We start from the raw sequence: 9,733 nt of genomic DNA, 5'->3' as shown, positions 1-9,733 counted from the left end.
CCCTGTGAATTTCTGAGACTATAGCTCTTTTTGTTTGTTTTGTTTTGTTTTTCTTATTTTTATTTGTGTAATATTTTAATTGTGGCAAAAAACATATTCAACAAAACATTCTCCAATTCAGCAACTTCTGGACATATAATTCAGTGCCATTGATTATACTTTTTGGTGTTGTATAACCATTAGTGATATCTTTTTCATTCCACCACCATTAACATAAACTATAAGCAAGAACTCTTTCTCCTTCACTCGTGGTAACCACTGGTCAAATTTGGTTTCTTACTTTTTTTTCCAGTAGTTTCCTTGATATAATATTCACTACTATAACTCTGTACAGGAGTAGAAAGCTCCATCTTTTTCCTGCAGAGCGACTGCTGGTTTCAAACTGCTGGTCTTGCAATTAGCAGCCCAACACATAACAATTACACCACCATTCAAAAATTCCATTTTAAAGAGGGCTAACTTAGATAATACTAATACTATTTTCTTCATCTATAAGGGTTGGTCAACTTTTTCTCTAAAGGACCAGAGAGTAAATAATTTTGTCTTTGGGGGCCATATAGCCTCTGTCCCAACTACTAATGCCCTTTATAATATAATACAGCTTGATACAGCTAGAACAAAGTGCGTGGGACTAGAGAGAAGGAGTAAAGATTGAAACAAGCAAAGAAGACCATAAATCAGAGAAGGCACTTTCTTGGAGAAACAAAGCAGAGAAATATACCCACAGACATTTGGATTAATAATTCACCAGTGGGATAAACAATTAAGCTAATCATCCACAGCTATTTTAGACTGACTGCACCCCCTCTTCAACAATTAGCTTATACATCATAATGAAATCATAATCTTAGGTATAATTTAATTTATTCAATTAAGAAATCAAATGACATTGTAGTGGGCAAATATGCTGCAAAAGACCTCTTCAACATTTTAAAAATCAAAGATGTCACTTTAAAGATGAAGATGCACCTGATCTAAACCATGGTTTTCTCAGTCACTTCAGATGCCTGCAAAAGCTGGACAGTGAATAAGAAAGACTAAAGAAGAAATAGAATGGGGTATTAGTCTCAACAAAATTAAAACCTAATATGGATTTTTTTAAAATCTGGAATCCTTGTTATCTTTCTGCAGTGTCTAAGGTCTCGTGAGAAGGGTAGCATCATTACTCAGTCTCTATTGATGGGTCAGCAGAAAGCAAGAATTCATGATGTGTTCAGAAACCAAACTCACATCCATTGAGTCAGTTCCAACTCAGTGATCCTGTAGGACAGAATAGAACTGCCTCTTTGGGAGTCCAAGACTTCTCATCATTCTCCAGAGGCATGGTTGCTATGTTCAAAACCACTCACTTTGAGATTAGCAGCTAAATTATGATGCGCTAGATCCTCAAAATAAAAATTACACATCATTCCTTTTCTAGACTTTTAACATAACTAATTGTCATGATAAATTAAGTGGAACCAAAGTTCCTCACTGCTGTTCATTCTTATCCTACATAGGGCCATGTCAGTTTCATCTCTCTGAGTCCTGGTGGTGCTGTCAGGTATGAATTGGGCTTAACTGAGGATCAGTGGTTCAAACCCATTACTTGTGCAGGAGAAAGATGGAAGTTATCTGCTCCTGTAAAGCTTTGTAATTTAGGAAACACTATATAGGGTCACTATGAATTGGAATTTACTTGAAGGCAGTGGGTAGTTATCTTGTATTTAAGTACATCCTTTTAGTTGCGTTGCGATCACAGTGGCAAATTCTCACTTCCCAATAGTAATTCTGTTATTTGCTATAGAGAAATACGGCTGGTTAGCAGTTGAAAGCAACCAGCAGCTCCTTGGGAGAAAGACAAGGATTTCTAACCTCATGAAAAATTACAGTCTTGGAAACCCACATGGGCAGTTCTTATCTCTTCTATCACTTTTGGATCACATATCTCTTTGGGAAGTTTCAAAGTATGTGAATATATGGTTCAAATATTTTAGTACAATCTTACTGAATGTCTGCTTTGAATTTTATAGCAGACCTCTAAATGCTAATTTTTTCTTTGTCAACTTACTCCTTAAACAGGGCACAAAAACTGCATTATGATTCTGTTACACTAAAATCTTCTTGTCTTCTATTTACTCTTTAAAATGGTGAGACTTTCGTACCTGGTGGCATAGTGGTAATGCGTTGGGCTGCTAAATGCAATGTCAACTGTTCCAAACCACCTCCTTGGGAGAAAGATGGGGCTTTCTACTTCTGTTTAACAGTTAGTCTCAGAAACTCACAGGGGCAGTTCTGCCCTGTTCAATAGGGTCACTATGAGTTGGCATCGACTCAATGGTAGTGAATTTTTTATGTGCCCAGAAGGAAAATGTGCTTGTGTTAGTCCGGGTAGGCTAGAGAAACAAATTCATGGACACTCATGTGTGTATAGGAAAGAGCTTTATATACAAGAACAGTTGAATATTGAGAAAACATCCCAGCCCAGTCCATATTAAGTCCATAAGTCCGATATTAGCCCATATGTTCGATACCAATCTATAAAGTCCTCTTCAGACTCACGAAACACTTGTAGTGATGCCAAATGCAGGACGACCACAAGCCAGTGGGTGGAAAGTCTTGTGGATCCAGTGATGGTGTAAGCATCTCAGCATTGACAGGAGTCTCCACGTGGCTTCTCCAGCTCTGAGGGCACAGGCTGTATCAGTGTAGTGCCATGTGTCTTGTCAGTAGAGTGCCTCTAAGGGAGTGAGCAGAGAGAGAATGTGTGTCTCCTGCCTCCAAGGAGGAAATACAGGAATTCTCAGAATCCTCAGGGGAAGGCCTTGCCCACACAGAAGCCTCATTGGCTATAGTATCCTGATTTACAGGCTAGACTCCACCCCTACACTCTTAATCCTCAAATTGACACCATATTATATATATAACTACCACAGTGATCTCCTAACATCATTCCATCTCATTCTTACCACAGTAATACAAAGTAAGTAATTGTTGTTTTACTGATGGGGAAATGAGACTCAAATAAAAATTTAAACTTTAACATGAATATAAGCCCTAGTAAATGTCCAACAACGCAGCAGATATTCATTCTGCTGTACCATAGTTATCATCTCCAACCTAGTTGGGCATTGGACAAGATGATAACAATATTGAATGGAACATATAAGGAGCCTTCAGAAAGTTTGTGGAAAAGTAATGAAAAGGTAACACTGTTTTTCCAATGAACTTTTGAAGCCCTTTCATACATGCTCACAGCCCTCCCTCTCTTTTAGAGAATTTTTTAAAACTGATTTTCTCTAATTTTACAATAATATGAATGTAATTATTTCATTCCCTGTATTGATCCATTTTGTCTTTTTAAAATGTTAACAATGCTCTACTAGATTCTTTAAGTCTCCCAATATCCCTATTAACAAACCACCTATTTATACAAATATGCACATGAGGCAGTATATAAGTTTGGCTGTTTCATTATCATCTAATCCAATAATACAATCAAATTTAGAACCAGGGTTTGTTATACTTGATATTCCACATTAATTAGTCAACATATTTTGCATATTGCAGAAAGGTAAAACCTCTTTAAAGCTAATCTTTCCTAAGAGAACTTCTTTTTCTCCCCTTCAAGGATTTATAGAAACATGGGGAAGAAGGAAGGAAGGAAGGAAAAAAGAACTCGAAGTCTCTAATTAAAGATGCCTGCCTCTTTCCTCTGGTAGCAAAGGACATGTTTTGTGCTGTTGAAATGGGGAAAGGGGACCTAAAACCCTTAGGATACAGAATGTCTGGCAACGCTGCCCTAGAGGCTACACAGGACAACTGTAGACACACAGGGCTTCCCATCAGGGCATTGACTCTGCTTGAGAAGATTCTTTGGGAAACAAGTAGGCTTAGAGAAATGAGCCAAATGTTGAAGCTGCTTGTGACAGAGAGGAAACAGCAGTGTGCTTGCACTCCACAGTAGCAGCGTGGAGGAGAAGCTGTTGGTGCCATTCTGACTATGATCCCACGAGCAAAGGTCTACAGCTGGTGAGGCTATGACAACAAAATGCTGTAAAATCTCTTCATACAAGCCAAAGAGAAGAGTGAGTTTCAAAATATTTGAATACGTGGTTTTTTGTTTTTAATTTTTTATTTTATTTCACTGGGGGCTCCTACAGCTCTTAACACAATCCATACGTATACCCATTTTGTCAAACACATCTGTACATATATTGTCATCTTTTTCAAAACATTTTCTTTCTACTTGAGCCTCTGGCATCAGCTCCTCTGAATACATGTTTAAAACTCTTTGGAACTTCTTCTCTCTGGTTTTTTTGTACTCCCAAATAAAACAATCTTAAGCTTTTATTATAATACCTCCAGCTGTGGTAATCTAGTTGAATTTGATTTGCCACCTGATAATGAAACACTGTTTTCTAAGAAATGTTTATTCTCTTCATTATTATGTAAAATAGGGACATCTCTTAAAATTTCTGATCTATACATTTTCCCTTCTATGGCATAATAATAAAGATTGTTATTATGAGTTTATGTAGATTATGAGTTCTAAATAATTAACCAAAAAAATCATAATAGTAAAAAATATAGATAGGTTTAATAGATTTAAAAACCTAGCTTCAAATTTCTTCATTCCATCAGCTCTATAATCCTGGGTACAATTTATATCCTTTTAGCTTCATATTTGAGGGTAGTAATACTTGTATTTATAACTACCTCCTGAGGCCATTATAAAGAATATATAAGATAATGGTATACTAAGTTGCCTATTAAATTCAATAATGGAAACTTTTATGATGGCAATAACAGAATTTATATACTATTTTGTTTGCTTTTGAAATATATGAAGATAAGCAAGTTGTCTTCCCAATTTAAAATAACTTTATTATCTAAAAGCATCTAAAACCAGCTTGTTTACCACCCTCTTTTAAGTCTTACCCTGAAACTACTACCATAACACTGATCTCTACACACTGACTTAGTACTAGGTTTAAATGTCTTATCAGCAGTGTAGGCAACCATTTTGTATCTAATTTAGAATATGGAACACAATATTAGCCAAATTAATCTGAAAACAGGAGTCAGAAGTCTTTGGTTTTAAGCAGATTACTACTCTTCCAAGGTTATGAATTTGGAAGTTATTGTGCTTTGGTTCAAATCTCTTGCTTTGAGGGTGTCCAATAAATGGCATTTTAAGACTACCACTTAAAAAACAAAACAAAACAACTTTTAATCCTGTCCAAGATTAAATATATAATCTTAACCCACTGCATTCAAACAGATTCCCACTTATTGCAACCCTATACTTAACCTTCAAATAGTAGCTGGAAGATTACCAAGACCTTACCGTATGCAGTACCTTTCACAAACCTCAACCTCTTCTTTTGTTTAGGCGATGTCAAATTATGTCGAAAACTTGTATAAAGAGCCATACAAATGAAGATTGTCATGCTTGTAATTTAGAAATTATTCAGTGTTGTTGCAGCAGGAGCAGATATGTCTCAACTTAAAACAGTTCAGTGTGGTGTGCTTTATCCCTGTTTTGATGATCATGAAGCAGGCTTAGTGGTTATGAAAATTGTATAGCTGGTAATCAGGTCAGCAATGACTCTAACCTAATTTTGCCTGATTTGCCCAACATGGTTTATAGGAGAGAGTAGATCTTAGTGGGAGGAAGAGAGGAGAGAAAGTAGTATCGAAGCGATTGAAATTATTAGACTCATGAAAGTTTCAGACACTTTTCCAAGGGATGAGTCATAAGGTTGATGATCTCAGAGGTGAGGTGGAACAGTGCCACATGTTAATAAGGTCAAAGGTATATCCCATTTAATTAACTTGTAAGAAGAGTTGGATATTTTAAAGCTGTCATATAGTTTGTCCATGTGTCTACTGGAATCATTGGGGTTTTTCTTCAAGAGGCAAAGGAAAGGAGAAAGATGAGTGAGGTAATGAAGGCACAATGGGAAATAGAGGTAAGTACTGCCAGCTTGTGGAGAGTTAATTTACTTTGAACCTTGAGAAGGTCATTTTGATGCCAATGTTTATTAAATTCTTTGAAGACACTTCTCACCCCATCTGTAAAGGGCTTGTAGTTAATTTCCAAATGTCATGGAGCTTGCCTGTGGTCTTGGATCTCTGGTCTTTGAGCCCCTTGAACACTGCTCTCAATTGATTGAGTTGAAACTGCCTATGAATTGAAAAGTATTATTGGGAAGTATATGCCTTTTAAGACCAGAAAAAAGAAAAGCGGGGGGCGGGGTGAATAGTTTTTATGCTTTGATGTATCTTGTACCATTGTTTTTCCCCTGAATTTTACTGTTGTTCAGAATACACACAGCAAAAACATATACCAATTCAATAGTCTCTGTATGTACAGGTTAGTGACATTGATTATATTCCATTCTCAGTGTCGGTTTCTGGGTTGTTCCTCCTTAATTAATATAATTAAGGTTCTTATCTAATCTTCCCTGTTGCTATTGTCAATTTGATTCAATAACAGTAGTCCTTAAGAAAGCACAAAAGGCAGACCTGGTTTACTAGTTAAACTATTGTTTGACCCAAACCAAATATTTTCAGTTGCCTTGTATGCATGCAAATAATGATTAAGGAAGATTGAAAAATAATCAACACATTTGAATTAATGGTATTTGTGAAGGATATTGAATATTGCCAGAAAAACCAAAAAGCCAAACTTCACTGCCATTGAGTCAATTCTGGCTCATAGTGATCCTATAGGACATGGTATAACTGCCCCTTTGGGTTTCTGTTAACTTTTTTTGAGAGCAGAAAGCCTCCTCTTTCTCCCAAAGAGTGGTTAGTGGTTTCCAACAGTTGACCTTGTGACTAGCAGCCCAATGTGTAACGCACTATGCCACCAGGGCTCCCATGGATTGCCAGAAGAATGTACAAATTTGTCTTGGAATAGGAAAATAGCATGGGGCCACGTCTAACATCCTCTGACTATAAAAGAGTGGAAGGAGAATTCAACTCAGCACCAAGCCAAGGCTGATTGCCACAAGGCAGAGGTCTGACATTCTTTACCATATTCTCACACCAACTGACCCTCCCAAAGCACTCTGCTTCTCTGCTGTATCCAATAATATATTGCACTGGACACCCAAAACTCATATGCAATACTCACAAGAGGATTTATTAGGGGAGTTAATAGATTCCCACAAGTCAAGATAAAAAAACATGAAGGATACAGCATTTTGTCCACAACTGTGCTTCTTTTCAGCCATGCAGCCCGTTGGCCTCTGCTCGGGCAAGTATTAACAAAACGTTAAGATCTCCAGGCTCTACGCAAAGGATTAAGAGTTAGAATAGAAGCACTAACTGACTTATTAGGCTAGTTAATGGGATGTCTCATGAAACCATAACCCTAAGTTTCAAAACTATAAGGTATTTGGTTATATATAAATAGGTGCAGCAGCTACATTTTTTGTTTTTTTTTAATCTTTTATTGTTTGGGTGAAGGTTTACAAAGTAAATTAGCTTCCCATTCAATAATTTATACAGTTTTATGATGTCAACTAGTTGCAATCCCCTCAATATAACTAACGAACATACTCCTTTTCCTCCCTGAGCTCCCATCTCCATTTGCTTCTGTCTACCTTCTGAACTTAGCTTTCAGGCAAATGCTGCCCCTTTGGACTCCTATGGTTGATAGTTCAGAGGAAGGCAGTTGTCATGGATCTTGTTTTTCATTTTGTAGATCTGTTGTTTGCTTTTAACATGGTCTTCAGGGATTTGTTCAACATTGTAGAGCAGTGGTTCTCAACCTTCCTAATGCTGCGACCCTTTAATACAGTTCCTCATGTTGTGGTGACCCCCCAACCATAAAATGATTTTTTTTGCTACTTCATAACTGTAATTTTGCTACTGTTATGAATCGGGTGACTCCTCGGAAAGGGTCATTTGATCCCCAAATGGGGTCATAACCCACAGGTTGAGAACCGCTGGTGTAGCGGGATCTAACTAACTTTGTATGTTGATCCTATACCCTCCCATTTTGGAAAGGTCTCAGTAATCTTCCGTTACTATTTTGACTTAATGGCAGTGGGTTAGGTCATATATCTAATATTGGTCAGGATTAAAACCAGAGGCTTTTTTTTTTTTTCAAATGATAGTCTTAAGTTGCCATTTATTGAATACCCTCAAAGCAAGCGATTTGAACCAAAGCCCAATGACTTCCAAATCCATAACCTTGGGATTGTAGTCATCTGTTTAAAACCAAAGACTTCAGACTCCTTTTTCCAGATTTATTTCACTAATACTGTGTTCCATATTACAAGTTAGATGCAAAATGGATGCCCATGTTGCTAGTAAGATATTCCTGTATTCATTGATATGCTCATGTGATTTTTCTTCTTTGTTTTATTATGTAGTGGATTATGTTGATTGATCTATCATGGAACTGTGTATCTTTGTACAGTATACCTAATAGGAAATCCATTTTGCTAGGACATAAATTACTTTTTTGTTAAGTTGTTACTGGATTCTGTTGAGGATTTTTACATCTATTTTTATGAGGTAAATTGGTCTGTATTTTTCTTTAATGTCTTTGCTTATATCAAAGGGTATCATAGTTATGCTTGTTTCATACAATATGTTCAGGGATGCTCCACTCTTTGCTATGTTATGGAATAATTTGAGTAGAAATGGTTTCACTTGTCTCTGACTGTCTGGGAGAAATCTCCAGTGAAGCACCTGGGCCAGGGTTTGGTTGTGGGTTTTTTTGGTGTGTGGGGGGAGGGGTTGGTAACTTTTAAATGACATCTTCCATGTCTTCTGTTAGGGGTCTGTGCAAATTTTCTACTTCAGCCTGTGTTAGGTTAGGTAATATGCACATGTCTAGAAATTTGTATATTTCTTCTAGGCTTTCCTTTTTTTTTTAGTCCAGTTTTTTGGAGTGTTCCTTTATTCTTTTCTTTCAGCTGGTTAAAATATATCACCATTTCACTTCATTTTTGTGTTATTTGCATCTTCTCCCTTCTTTTCTTTGTTAAATTGACCTGTGATTTATGAATATTATTCATCCTTTCAAAGAACCAGTCTTATTGAATGTTTCTATTTTGGTTTCATTTATTTCTGTTCATTTTTTTTCCCTGATGACTGTAGGTTGTTTTTGTTTTTACCCCTCCTGCTTTTTTGTTTTTTCTTTGATGGAGTTGTAGGGTTTAGGTTACCAGTTTAGGCGCTTTTATTTATTTATTTTTAATAGCTATTAATTGCCTTCTGAGCATTACTTCTGTGCCTCAAAGCTTTCATTGTGTTTTCATTCTCATGTGATTCTAGAATTTAATTTTAATTTAATTTTTTATTATTACCCAAGGTGGTTTTTTAAAAACAATTAGCAAAGTTCTATTTGCTCTTTTTTCTTCTTTTTCTTTTTTTGCATTTGGAGTATTCTTCAATAACATCCTTGGCTTGAGATTCTTTGCTGTGGTCCTTAATAACCACACAACTGCAACCAACCACTTTTCAGGGTTTTTCTTCACTGTCAGTTTTGCAGAGGCCTACCCACTTTCCTGGTTTCTTGTCATCGACTTTAATGAGGTTAGTTTTGGTGTTCACACAGGGCCTCCATTAACTTGACATACATAGGCTCATCATAGTTGGATGCAAACACACAATGATGGGCTTGGTGTTTGTCTAAGGCAGTGGTTCTCAACCTGTGGGTCACGACCCCTTTGGGGGGTCAAATGACCCTTTCACAGGAGTCACCTGATTCATAACAATAGCAAAATTA

The 9,733-nt window shown here is 36.7% G+C and overlaps 1 protein-coding gene and 1 pseudogene across 3 annotated transcripts in view; one reads left to right on the top strand and one right to left on the bottom strand.

Annotated features, from left to right (window-relative positions):
- TMCC1 (transmembrane and coiled-coil domain family 1) overlaps positions 1-9,733 on the top strand; it is a 170,068-nt gene that overhangs the window by 75,860 nt on the left and 84,475 nt on the right. The window lies entirely within an intron of this gene.
- Positions 9,346-9,733, bottom strand: part of LOC115869537 — a 2,386-nt pseudogene continuing 1,998 nt past the window's right edge.

This window comes from Echinops telfairi, unplaced genomic scaffold (assembly GCF_000313985.2).
Source record: "Echinops telfairi isolate 266 unplaced genomic scaffold, ASM31398v2 ScPeMD7_31;HRSCAF=116, whole genome shotgun sequence".
Classification (NCBI taxonomy): Eukaryota; Metazoa; Chordata; class Mammalia; order Afrosoricida; family Tenrecidae; genus Echinops; species Echinops telfairi.
Note: the sequence above shows the minus strand (reverse complement) of the source record. Positions and strands in the feature narration are given on the sequence as shown.